The sequence below is a fragment of the Juglans regia genome, chromosome 12, assembly GCF_001411555.2.
Source record: "Juglans regia cultivar Chandler chromosome 12, Walnut 2.0, whole genome shotgun sequence".
Taxonomy (NCBI): Eukaryota; Viridiplantae; Streptophyta; class Magnoliopsida; order Fagales; family Juglandaceae; genus Juglans; species Juglans regia.
The window spans coordinates 13,581,535-13,595,272 of record NC_049912.1 but is presented as its reverse complement, the minus strand read 5'-3'; positions in this window follow the sequence as shown (position 1 = coordinate 13,595,272).

The following is a 13,738-nucleotide window of genomic DNA, read 5'->3' as shown; positions in this document are numbered from 1 at the left end:
CACCAGATTTTTTCACACTTGTGCCTCATAGAGAAGAAAGATTAATCATATCAGCAACATTCAAGATGGAGATGGACAGATACATAATTCTTCTCAAGGAATATAGCAGGTTTTTCAGAATTACTATAAATCCTTGTTCTCCACTTCTAACCCAATTGACATACAAGAATGCTTAGAACCCATAAAAACAAATACTGAGGAAAGGAACAACAAACTGATGGTTGATTTTACCTAAACAAAGGTTCAAGAGGCTTTTTTGCCATGAATTCAATGAGCTCACCAGGTCCAGATGGCTTCTCAACTGGATTCTATCAACAACACTGGAATATAGTGGGTAAAGAACTTTGTGAGGCAGTGACAGTGGCACTAAATACTAATAACTGGGACAGCACCATCAATGAAACATTTATTGTATTAATACCAAAAAAGAAGTGTCCAACACAGGTCACTGAATTTAGCCCAATCAGTTTATACAATGTAATCTACAAGGTCATGGCCAAGGTTCTAGCAAATAGATTGAAACAAATTCAACCAGATTTCACTTCCACAACTCAGAGTGCCTTTGTAGCTGGTAGACAGATTCTAGACAATGTCATTGTTGTTTCTGAAGTGTTACACTCAATGAACAGCAAAATAAAAGGGACAAAATGTTATATGGCACTCAAGTTAGACATGAGTAAAGCATATGGTAGATTAGAATGGGATTTTATAGCAACAGTGATGGAAAAAATGAGTAAAGCATATGGCACATGGGAATTTCCTTCATCAGGGTTTTGCAAGTTTAATTGGGATGTGGTAGTTGACAAATTACAATACAAGATTGGCATTGGCATTGCAGTTAGAGATGAGGAAGGCAACTACTTGGCTACCATGAGAAGGAACCAAGTCCTTTGTCCTGATCCATCAACAACAAAAGCAGTAGGTGCATTAACAACTGTAAATTTTGCTCTTGATCTGGGAATGAGAAATATTATCCTAGAAGGTGATTCCAAAAGAGTGGTAATGGGGATTCAAAAACAGTTACCAGATGATAGCTACTATGGAATGATCATTTCAGATATAAAAACAAGAATCGATTTTTTTTTATGTATGTATTACTAGACATATCAACAGCGAAGGCAATATAATAGCTCACTTACTTGGTAAGGACGCTCTAATTAGATCAGAGTGTATAGTGGATTTGGAGAAAACTTCTCATTGTCTTCAAACTATATATTAACTTCAGTTTTAATGAAGAACAAATCTATTTCAAAAAAATATATATTAATGGACATATCAAATAAAAATTCTAGTAAGAAAATAAGAAGAAAAAGCTTAGGAAAATTCTTTTTTTTTTTTTGAAACAAGGTTTTACTACATATCAGCCTCTATTCACCTCCACATTCCATACCTGACAGTTTTTTTTACATAGGGTGTGGGGTAATTTTTAGAGGGTGTGGAGTGTGGAGTAGTGAATGGTTGTTGATGAAAAACATTATTCATTATTTTAAATTCCATACTAGAGATTGTGAAAGTTCGTTTGGTTATGCAGTTCAGATGATATGAGATGAGATATTTCTCTGAAAGTTGAATAAAATATTGTTATAATATAAATTTTTAATATTATTTTTGTTTTGGGATTTGAAAAAGTTGAATAGTTTATTATATTTTGTGCGGGAGTTTGAAAAAGTTGTAATGATGAAATGAGATAAGATAAGAGGAAATAGTTTGATTTTTTGTAACCAAACTAGCCATTCTTGAGTTTTGATATTCATCATTTCACACACTACACACGATATTTATTTTTATTTTTATGTTTTATTCTTGTTAAACTAATTAAAATTTTCTACTCATTATCCCTACCACACGTACTTACAAAAGGAAGAAAAATAAATGAAAAATAAAAAATTATGTATAGTGTTTGATGTAGAGATGATGAATAGAATTTTTCTTAAGAGTTACAACATCTCTTACTTACTTTTGAGGTTTTAGCATGGCATTTTGTGAAGAATTTTTATTCTCGTTCATGGTTTACTGCCAGGTTATTGTATAGTATCCACGTATTGATCGGTCGTTACTACAAAGCCTTTTACAAAAAAAAGGTATTGCAACGAAAATTCTAAACATAAATAATTGTGAAAAACATAACAATAGAATTGGTTATCAAACACAATATCTCTACAAAACTGGTTCATTACAAAATGACCCTTATGGCATATAAAAGTGACTTGCTTCAATGTCAATCTATTAAAATAAAGAAAAATGTTATTTGTAGTTACAATTGTTATTCACATAATAAAACATGCAAACGTGTCAGCTATTGATATGATGAAAATTATTAAATATGAAATTTAAAATTTAAACTTTATAAAAAAAAAATTGATAAAATTATTCATGTATATAAAATTGAAAGTACATATAATACTACTCTAAAATAAACTAAGGCCAACTGTCGGAGTTAGGGATTAAAGTCTAAAAGATTGCAATATGTTTTTCCTTTTTTTTTTTTTCAGTAGTTACGCATATCTCATCTAAAAAATCACTGAAATTTTATAGGTGGAAAATGCAACTCTATAACTAAATAAATGACTACCTAATGTAGGTTGTATTAGCTCTATTTTGTAAGGATATTAATCTCTCTAATTTTATAAGCTTCACTTGACTTTAGGTTTTAATCTTCTTAGTTTTTACCAAGCATATTCTCCATCCCAGTAGACCGCTGAGTATCAACTTCACTTCTCTATGTAGGTTGCAAGCTCGATATATCTTGCTTTAAGTATGTTCTACTCTTATCTTATGCCACTACCTTCCTTGATGGAGAGATTAAAAAAAAAAAGAGAAAGAGAGAAGAGAGAGGCTTTCTCAGAATCAAATAAAGGTGTGGAGGAAATTGCATGGAAGCAAAGGCTAAGAAGCTAAAGCAGGTAGGACTTCCTTTGTTAACAAAAGTTAAGTGTTGCTAAAAGAAAAAGATGAATTCTATGTATCAGCCACTATTTACTTTCACACACAACACACTTATAACTTTTTTTTTCCATAGGATGTAAGATAGTTAATAGTGGTTGATGAGAAGAATTTTTCAAAGAAAAACTAAGAAGCTAAATGCTCTTTGTTAACAAACTAACAAATTCTTCAACTAACTACAAGTGACCAAAGAAATTTGTAACAAATCAATAACTAGCTAATAAAACTAACACTCCAATACTTTCCTCCATTGTAACACTCCACCTAAAAAGCTCCTTAGACCTTGACCTTAGTAGCCTTAATTGTAGTTAATTAGGAGTTGAGCTATTCTAGAATAAGAACAATTTTAGATATTTGAGTTGGCAAGATGACCGTATACTTCAGGTTTAGTAGAATTATTAGAAGACTCTAGTGTAATATTGATTTAATATAATTATGAAAATAAATTATGTCACGACCCCAAATGTTAGGATGGGGAATTATCCTAGTGGAACTTCTCTATCCACAATGGAGTGTTTAATAATGGAGTGGTAACCTCTGCGTTGACAAAGAACAGTCAACGGGTTTCGAATAGGTTTTTTTTAAAGAACGCAGGAACAAAATCAACATGTTATGACACCTAACACTGATGGATGTACATGTTATGATTTTTATGATGTTATATTATATTACCAATGTATTGAGAATGAGTCTATAGATAACATATGATGGGAACCAAGGTGGACCTAGTCTTAAAGATATGTTGCAAGTTCTAGATGAGTCAATTACAAGTTCAAGGGCTTAAAGGATGAAGATTCAGTTTTGATGCATTTGATAAGTTATGGAAAGGGCAACAACATGACTTAAAGGATTTGGGCACTTGAAGGCTTTCAATTTATTTAATTCATTTAAATGACTTATTTATTAGTTTAGAATAATTGGGTTTATTACGGGAAGGACTTAAGGGGGCCTATGCAAGGGTATGTTGGGAAAGTTATTATTTTATTGAACTAGGGTTTCAAGAGGTTACTGTAGCCGCGACACTATACCAACAGCACTGTTCATCCAGGGGCATTTTGGGTAAAAGGGAGTTTATTTTAGTTAGGGTTTTAATTAAGTTTTGGTTTAAATAATCTTTGTAGCCTCATTTTCAGATGTTTATGAAATTTGATGAATTTATTCATTGTGAGTTGAGTTTATCTCCTATTGTCCTTAATTGAACTTTTGAACTTATCAAAGGTAAATCACAACCTTTGTGACGTTCCTCATTTATAATCTGGGTTCTTGAGACGGGTTTTTCAACAGATCTAGATTTTAATATAATCTTGGTTCTTGAAACGAGTTCTCATCGGGTCTAGGTTCTCCATCCATTGACTTGATTTTTGCTTTCTTTGGGAGTTTTCAAATTGATTGTGGGTTCAAAGGATTCTGTTTCTGCGGGTTCATATCATTTGGTATTTAGAGCAAGGTTTCCAATCAGATCTGTTTATATCTTTTATTTTTTACATATTTAATTCTAGGACTTCATTATTCTATGATTGATTACAAAAAAAAAAAATTGAAACAAAAAGTAGGCTGCCGAAATTCTTAGGGTTTTTTGGTTTGACTGAAATTTGCATCTCCTAGGGTTTCAAAATTCTAGGGTTTCTTACATCTCTAAATTTTTCCATTGCTCGGAGTGTCCTTTCGTTGATTCTCTTCTATTTCATTGTCAATTCTTGTGTGCTTGAATTCAATTGCTTGATTTTCACAATTGAGTATTGCTGTTTGTGATTTAATTAGAGAGAAGAAGAGAAAAGAAAAGAAAAGACAGGAAATGAAAGGAAAATAAAAGAAAAAAAAATGGGGAAGGAAGAAGAAGAAGAAGAAGAAGAAGAAAAAATTTTGTGGATTTAACCTAATGTAGCATACATCATTAAAGTTTGTATCCTGTCTTATAGGTTACTCTTTTATTCGTATAACTTCATTGATTCTCGTGTCGTCTTTATTCCTTTCGTGTTTCACTTGTACTTGTTTTCTTGGACCTAATTACTAGTTGAGATAAATCAAGATTGCATTGTCTTGATTGAATTCAATTAGTTCTTAAAGAACTTGAGTGGGAAAACTCTTGAGGTAAAAAGCAAGAGAGTGTGAGATTATTATCGAATAAAAAGTCAATTTAGAGTTAAACACGCGTGGAGTGTCATTATTTGAGTGTAAACACGTAAAGGAGTGTGTGAGATTTTTCACTAACATTCTTTTTATGTAGAACATTAAGATACATCATAGGAGTGACTCTTCACCAAAGGGGATGGCAGATAACTCATCATTTATGTTGCAAGCCATGCAATAACAATTTGAGTGGTTGAACTTGGTGTTACATGAAGTGAGGGATAGTATGGATCATCAAGAAACAGTGATTAGAAATCTGCAAGGTGGGAGAGATAGGAGGCGACGTGAGTCTAGTGTTGAAAATGAGTATGAGAAAGAAGAGTATGGTGATTCTCTTGTTACTAGGCGTGCAATCAATATACAAATTAAGATGGATGATACAGAGCAGCAGAGTGAGAACATTTTTCATACTAGATGCCACATCAACAACAAGGTATGTAGTATGATCATTGATTTGAGGAGTTGTATTAATTTAGCTAGCACTACTTTAGTTGAGGAATTGAATTTACGTACCTTGAAACACCCTAGACCATACATGTTGTAGTGATTGAGTGATTGTAGAGAGGTTAGGATAAATAAGCAAGCGCTAGTTTCTTTTTCAATTGGGAAATACCAGGATATGGTCCTTTGTGATGTAGTGCCTATGCATGCTAGTCATATTTTGTTGGGGAAGCCATGGCAGTATGATAGGAAGGTGATCCATGATGGGTTAAGGAACATATACAGTTTTGAAAATGATGGAAAAGCAATCAAACTTGTTCCTTTAACTCCAACACAAGTCCACGGGGACCAATTGAAGCTGAAAACTGAAGTTGCTCAAAAAAGAAAGAGTAAAAATGATAGTGATAAAAAAAGAAAGAGTAAAAGTGAGAGCGATAAAAAAAATGAAAATGAGATTGAGCAAAAAAACAAGAGTGAAAGTGAGATTGAGCTGAAAAACAAGAGTGAAAGTGAGATTGAGCTGAAAAACAAGAGTGAAGTTAAGATTGAGAAAAAAAAAGAAATAGTGAGGCTGAAATGGAGAAAGAGAGAAAAATCAGAGATAAAAAATAAGAGGGTGAGACTAAGACCTCAAGAAAAATAGAAAATGAGTTGAAAAATAATTGTGAGGTTGAGAGTACAAAAAAATATGAAGAAAAAAAGAGTGACAAGAAAAAAGAGAGTGAAAGGAAAAAAAAATGTGAAAGGGAAAAAGAGAGTAAAAAAGAAAAAGAGAGTGGAAAGAACAGAGAGTGTGAAGAAAGTGAGAGAGAAAAACAAAGAGAAAAGTGAGTTTTTATGCTAAGGCGAGTCTTAATACAAATGAATTTGACGTATCTTTGCCTAGTATTGTTGTCTCTTTGTTGCAGGGATATGAGGTCGTGTTTCCTAGTGGTGTGTTTAGTGGATTGCCACCTATTAGGGAGATAGAGCACTACATTGATTTTGTGCCAGGTGCGACAATTCCTACCCAACCTTTCTTTGAAAAACATGAGTCATTGACATACTTGAATGAACAAGGTAAGTTGTTAACTAGAATGCATGCTAAGTGGGAGGACTGTATTGAGACTTTTCCTCATGTATTCAAATATACACAAGGTATCGAAAATTTTGTGGTTAACGCTTTAACAAGAAAGTATGTCCTTGTCTTCATTTTAGATGCAAAATTGTTAAGACTTGAATATAATAAGGAATTGCATGCTAATGATGATGACTTTGCTAGTGTGTGTGGAACGTATGAGAAATCCTCATTTGGTGAGTTCTATAAACTAGATTGGTACTTGTTTAGAGAGAATATATTTTGTGTACCTACTAGATTTATGCGTAAGTTGCTTGTGTGTGATGGACATGGTGGTTTGTTGGGTAACCTTGGTGTAAGGAAGACTTTTGTTGTGTTGTATGAACATTTTTGGGAATATCATTTGTCATTCAATGACGTATTGCATAGACGTTTGTGGAAGTATTATTTTTCATTCATTGATGTGTTGCATAAATGTTTGTGGGAGTACCATTTGGCATTCATTGACATATCGCATGAACGTTTGTGGAAGCATCATTTGTCATTCATTAACGTGTTACATGAACATTTGTGGAAGTATTACTTGTCATTCATTGAGTTTGCATATAATTGGAGTGGTCATTTTGGTGTAAGGAAAGATTTAGGCTTGTTTCATGAACGTTTGTAGGAGTATCATTTGCCATTCATTAAATTATTACATGGACGTTTCCGGGGGTATCATTTGCCCTTATTAGAGTGTGCATAAAAAACCTTCCATACTACTATTTCTTATTCTCCGTTTGAAATTGTTTATGGTTTTAATCCACTTACTCCTTTAACTTTGATGATTTTGCTTGTTAATGATAGGAGTAGCTTGAATCAACATTTTCAAATTCTTGAGAAATTAATGAAAATGCATATAAAATGGATCTTCCATGTATGTATCATGTTTCTGTTATTTTCAATGTTACTAACCTCTTTCCTTTTGATCCAGGTGGAGATTCGAGATCAAATCCTTTTGAGGAGAGGGGGAATGATGGGAACCAAGGTGGGCCTAGTCTTAAAGATATGTTGCAAGTTCCAGATGAGCCAATTACAAGTTCAAGGGCTTAAAGGATAAAGATTCAGTTTTGATTCATTTGATAAGCTATGGAAAGGGCAACAATATGACTTAAAGGCTTTCGGCACTTGAAGACTTTCAATTTATTTAATTCATTTAAATAACTTATTTATTAGTTTAGAATAATTGGGTTTATTACGGGAAGGACTTAAGGGGGCCTATGCAAGGACATGTTGTGAAACTTATTATTTTATTGAATTAAGGTTTCAAGAGGTTACTGTAGCGTTACTGTAGCCGCGACACTGTAGCTATGGCACTGTTCATCCAGTGGCGTTTTGGGTAAAATGGAGTTTATTTTAGCTAGGATTTTAATTAGGTTTTGGTTTAAATACTCTTTGTAGTCTCATTTTCAGAAGTTTATGAAATTTGATGAATTTATTCATTGTGAGTTGAGTTTATCTCCTCTTGTTCTTAATTGAACTTTTGAACTTATCAAAGGTAAATCACAACCTTTGTGGCGTTTCTCATTTGTAATTTGGGTTCTTGAGACGGGTTCTTCAATGGGTCTAGATTTTAATATAATCTAGATTCTTGAAACGAGTTCTCATTGGGTCTAGATTCTCTATCCATTGACTTGATTTTGACTTTCTTGGGGAGTTTTCAAATTGATAGTAGGTTCAAGGGATTCCGTTTCTGCGAGTTCATATCAACGTAGTTTCAACATGAGTTGTACTATGGTCACCAGTAGGTACTCATAGTGCATATAGGGGGAACTGTGACATTACCACCCGTTATGATGTTAATTATGAATTGCTAATAACGATAAAAGTTTATGATGAAGTTATGTTTTCAAAAATGATGGCAAAAATGTTTACTAAATGAAAACCTATGTCTCCATTTTTCTAAAATGTTAAGGAATCTAAATGGGAGACATGCATACTAATTTTTCTGTATCTCATGCATACTTCATGTTTAATTTATCTTTGTGTAAGTTGGTTGTTTAAATTGCTGAGATTTCGAGTACATCTCACCCTTTATGGGACCACTATTATTCCATTCAAAATTATAGAAGTTGTGTCAGAACTTGAGGAGGACGAGCTAGATGGAGCGCTAGATCCGACTAACTGAGGACGAGCTGGACCTTGAGAGGAGATTACGTTAAATCCTGATGTTATAGGTCAAGTCCTTCATGCTGTAGAGCGCATGAAGCAGATGATTTAACTTTAGATTATGCTGCATTGGTATTTTGAACTTGATGATTACTAATGAAATTTGGATGTGTTTAGTTATTTCGGCATAAGTTATACTTTCACCTTTATTTCCGCTACGACTGCTAGCTGCATACTAGGATGCATTGCATATTAACTGTCATGTACTGGGGTTTGTAAGCTTGTGTTGCATGTGTCGACCCAAGTCTTTGTTCCATCCTAAACGGAGGTTGGGGCGTCACAGGGTTGTATCAGAGTAATTACTTCTCTGAGTAAATCCACATGTCCTTAGAAATGTTATGACATAATATAGGTTTGAATCTTAGTTTTGCATAGGCTTGAATCCTACTGTTGGAGCTTGGTCTGATATGCATACATCTCAAGAGTTGGAAGATTAAGGGCAGATGGCGCGTGAAAGAAACCCTGAACGATCCAATGCCCAATAGGATCAGGACCGCTGTTTTAAAAGAGGACGTGACATGGTAAACGCAGTTCGTCAGATGACGGAAACCATGAAACAACAACAATAGATAATTCTAAGGCAAAACCAACAACGCCCGCAAGTTGAAAGTCAGGAGAATCGAGGGTGTTCATATGAGAAGTTTCTGATATACAGATATCCTAATTTCATAGGAATTGAGGGATCCATGTAGGCCAATAAGTGGCTACTAGATCTCATTAAGACCTTCGAGATCAGCAGTTGTACTGAGGAGCATAAGGTACAGTACACAGGGCATCTGCTTCAAGGTGAAATCGGTATCTGGTGGGATAGCAAGAGGCAGCTCTTGATAAGAGAATTGAGCAATATCACTGTTTTGACCTAGGATAGGTTCAAGAAGGAGGTTGACAATCGATTCTTCCCAGAGTCAATGAAGACCCAGAAGGCCCAGGAGTTTGCCACATTGGTGCAATGCAATCTCTCAGTTGAGTAGTATGTTGCGAAGTTCATGGAGCTAGGAAGGTTTGCTCCACACTTGATTGCCATTGAGAAGATGCAGGCTCAGAAGTTCTAAGGAGGACTGCATCCTAGGATTCGCAATTACGTAGCTGGGTTCCGCATCCATAATTTTCAGGAGTTGGTTAATGTGGTTGCAATAACTGAGGTGAAACAATAAAGTGTGGCAGCCCAGATTAACCTTGAGCAAAAGAGGACTTCTTCCTTCTCTGCAGAAGAGAATAATGCCAAAAGAAGGATTATACAGGGAGCCAATAAGGGCAAAGGCATTATGAAAGCTCCACCTGCTACCTGTAAGAAGTGTGGAAAGAATCATGGTGGAGAATGTCGAGTGGGTTTAGGAGTTTGTTTCTGATGTGGTCAGTCGGGACATATGATTCGGGAGTACCCTCAGAATGCACAAGGAGGAAGGAACCCTCCTAACAATCGGCCCAATCAGAGGCCACATGTTCAAGCTCGTGTGTACGTCATCACCCCTGGAGAGATGAACAAGGAGATTCCCGTAGATGAAGAGATGGAAGTTATCACTAGTATTTTTCTTTAAATACCCCTCTTTAGAAATTAGTTTTTAAAATAACTGCTTAGTACTTAGTAGTAGTTACGATTCCAGATGGAAGTATAGTCAAGTGTACCCGAGTCCTTAGAATTTTTCCTCTAAGTTAGATGGAAGGATTATAGAGGCAGATATGATTATCTTCAGTCCATTGGTGGTTTGATTTGATATTAAGAATGGACAGGTTATCCAAATGTTATGCCAAGTTAAACTGCAAGATGAAAGAGATTTTGTTTTACTCACCTGAAATTAGTAGGATAAGAGGAACTGTAAAGGCTATTCCCTCCTTGGTTAGAAACTGCATCGCTAATGGTGATGTAACCTATCTAGGTTTGATAATTGAAGACTCCAATAGGTATAAAGAGATGCATGGGATACCTATAGTTGAGGATTTTCTCAAGGTTCACAGACGGCTTACCAGGATCACCCCAATAAGGAAATAGAGTCCATTATAGATCTAGAACATTTCACAAATAGAACACCATACCGTATAGTCCCCTTAGAATTAAAGGCATTGAAGGTTTAGATAGAAGAACATAGGTAACATCTCATCTTAAGTGCTTGCGAGATTAAAGGAACATAGTTTGCATGCAAGTGTGAATTTTGGCTCAAGGAAGTAAAATTCTTAGGCATGCGATTTCGAGTAAAGGAGTAGCTGTTGATCCTAGTAAGATCTAAGCAATAGTGAATTGGCAACTTCCTACCAATGTACGCGAGGTCCGAAGTTTCTTAGAATTAGCCGGTTATTACCAAAGGTTCATAGAGAGTTCCTCTAGATTATCAAGACTTAGATGAATACTTATGCATATATGCTTCTTGACAACTTAAGAGCCACAAGCAGAATTACCCCACTCATAACTTAGAGTTAGCTGCCATAATTTTTGCCCTAAAGATTCGGAGTACATTTCATTACAACTCAATCTAACAAATGAGGAAGTTTCTGTTCAGATTATAGATTGGAAAGCAAAGGAACTTGGGAGTTGAAAAATTCATTTAGTGAAGGTGCCTTGGCAAAATCACAACGTTGAAGAAGCCACTTGGAGAAAGAGGATGAAACAAAAACCAAGAACCGTTGTATCTAGTTATCTCTTCCATGGATACCTCAGAGTCACTGACTTTTCTTTTCGTCGCATACGATACCGTGAAGAGGGATCTCCAGAGATCGAAGACACATCAACTAAACAATAGAGGGAAATGGAAGAACGAGTTAAACACGTACTATGACTCGGAAGATGATCGATTCTTCTACCACACTTAGGAGGAATTGTCGGATGATGTCAGTGAAGATCTCTTATCTAGTTTAGGACCATAGAATCTCTGGTAGGTATGTATGTATGTATGTATAGTATATATGTGTTGCATGCTTTATTCATCCATATCCATACCCCGATTTCGAGGATGAAATCTTCTTTTAAAGGCGGAGGATGTAACACCCAGCCTAAAAAACTCCTTAGGCCTTGACCTTAGTAGCCTTAATCTTAGTTAATTAGGAATTGAGCTATTCTAGAATAAGAATAATTTGGAATATTTGAGTTGGCAAGAGGACCACATACTTTGGGTTTAGTAGAATTATTAGAAGATTCTAGTGCAATATTGATTTTTGAGAATAATGAAGATTTTTGGATCTTGATTGATTTAGTAGTATTATTTTGGAGAATTTTTAATACTTAATTAATTTTGAGGAAGGGTGCCAACAGGCCAATGTCAGAATGACAAGTGGCATATTGGAGATTTTTCCACCTCATTAGGCTAAGTAATTTGTGCAAAATTTTTTGATGGACTTAGAATAGGCCCAAGAGATTGGTTTATTAAGGGCCCAAGTTTTTTGGATATATAGGCTTAGGAGAGGCAATAAGACTTTAGACCATACTTGATGGACATAAGACTTTAGGGTCCTAATGCATTAAGGATGTGATAGGCTATGGTTAAGATGTTAAAAACCCTCAAGCCCAACTTGGGAGATACAAAGTTTTAAATCTTTCTTAGAGGACACTAGAAAATAGGCCCAATGAAAAGGACGTATGGCCATTGGGCTTAACTTAGTAAAAGTAAAGGCATTAGGCCCAACTTGATGGACATTAGGCCCTACTTGATGACATAAGACTCTAGCCCTCTAATTCTCTAAGGATGTGGTGGGCTAATAATAAGTACCATAAGCCCATGACCAATTTGAGAGTTATAAGGATATAGAAATTTATTGTAGAACTTTAGAAGTTAAGCCCAAGGTATAGAAAGCTTAAGGCCTGTAGAATGGACCAATGGCCCAATTAGGCCAAGTCAAACTTTTTCAAGCTCATTTTAGCGGATCTTGAGGTTTCTTTTTAACCCTAAAAATCTGGAAATGAGACACTCTGATTCAAGCCCAAGAGCCCATAAGCCATAAACCTACACACTTGGCCCTTTTAAGCCCACAAGACTCAAAGCCATGTTTGGATTTATTCCACTATTCAACTTGAAAGCCCAATACACCACACCATTGATTTCCTTAAGCCTAAATCATACCCTAAGTACCCAAATTAAGTTTTGAAAGTTGGCTAAGACCATTAATCATCATATTTGTGGTTAGTGAACTTTAAGCCATGTTTTAAACTTAATTTTGTTTAATATTTTCTTAACCTTCTAATTCAAAATTTTCTTGATTGATTATTTCATTTCATAACTCTTAGATCATACTAAAATCCTAGATAAACCTCCACACATGTCATTAAAGAAAATGACATATCAAACCCCAAAACTACACCATGTGTGTCCTTTGAGTGCATGGATTGTTTCGCCCTTAAGTCCAATCTTTTTGTGCCTTTTTCTCAAGGGCACTATGGTCCTTAAACACCTCATGAAACCCCTTTAAACCCAGCCAAACCTTGGATGAGTTTGGTTTCAAGAACCAAACCAAAACATCAAACCGATTGCACCTAGGAAGCTAGTTGGTTTCAAACTGATTTGGTTGAGTTTCAACAACCCATCTACCATGGTTAAGCCACCACCCCACGCCACCTTCAACACCACTCAATCTCCAAGATTTCCCCATAGTCATCATGACCATTTGACTCAGTTTTCCCACCCAAAGAAAGCACAAAATCGAAATCTGTCCAAGGAAACCACCATTGAACCCGTTTGTTTGTGTATGATGATTTTGTATTTTTCTTTATTTTCTTCTGCACCACGACCAGACCTGCTTTCTTTAGGCTCAATGTAGCAACTGTGTAAGTGAAATTATGGTGGTTTAGGACACTGTTTTGGTATGCACAAGATGACATAAGTTTATGGAAGCAAGCTGGAAAAATTTCAGACTTGTGCACCTCCCACTTCACCCAATCACCTTGCACCAAGGCCAACGTCTCCTCCCCTCTTTAACCCTAGAAATACCTCCCTAACTTCCTCGTTTCCTCCATAGCTCAGCTCCAAGCTTTCT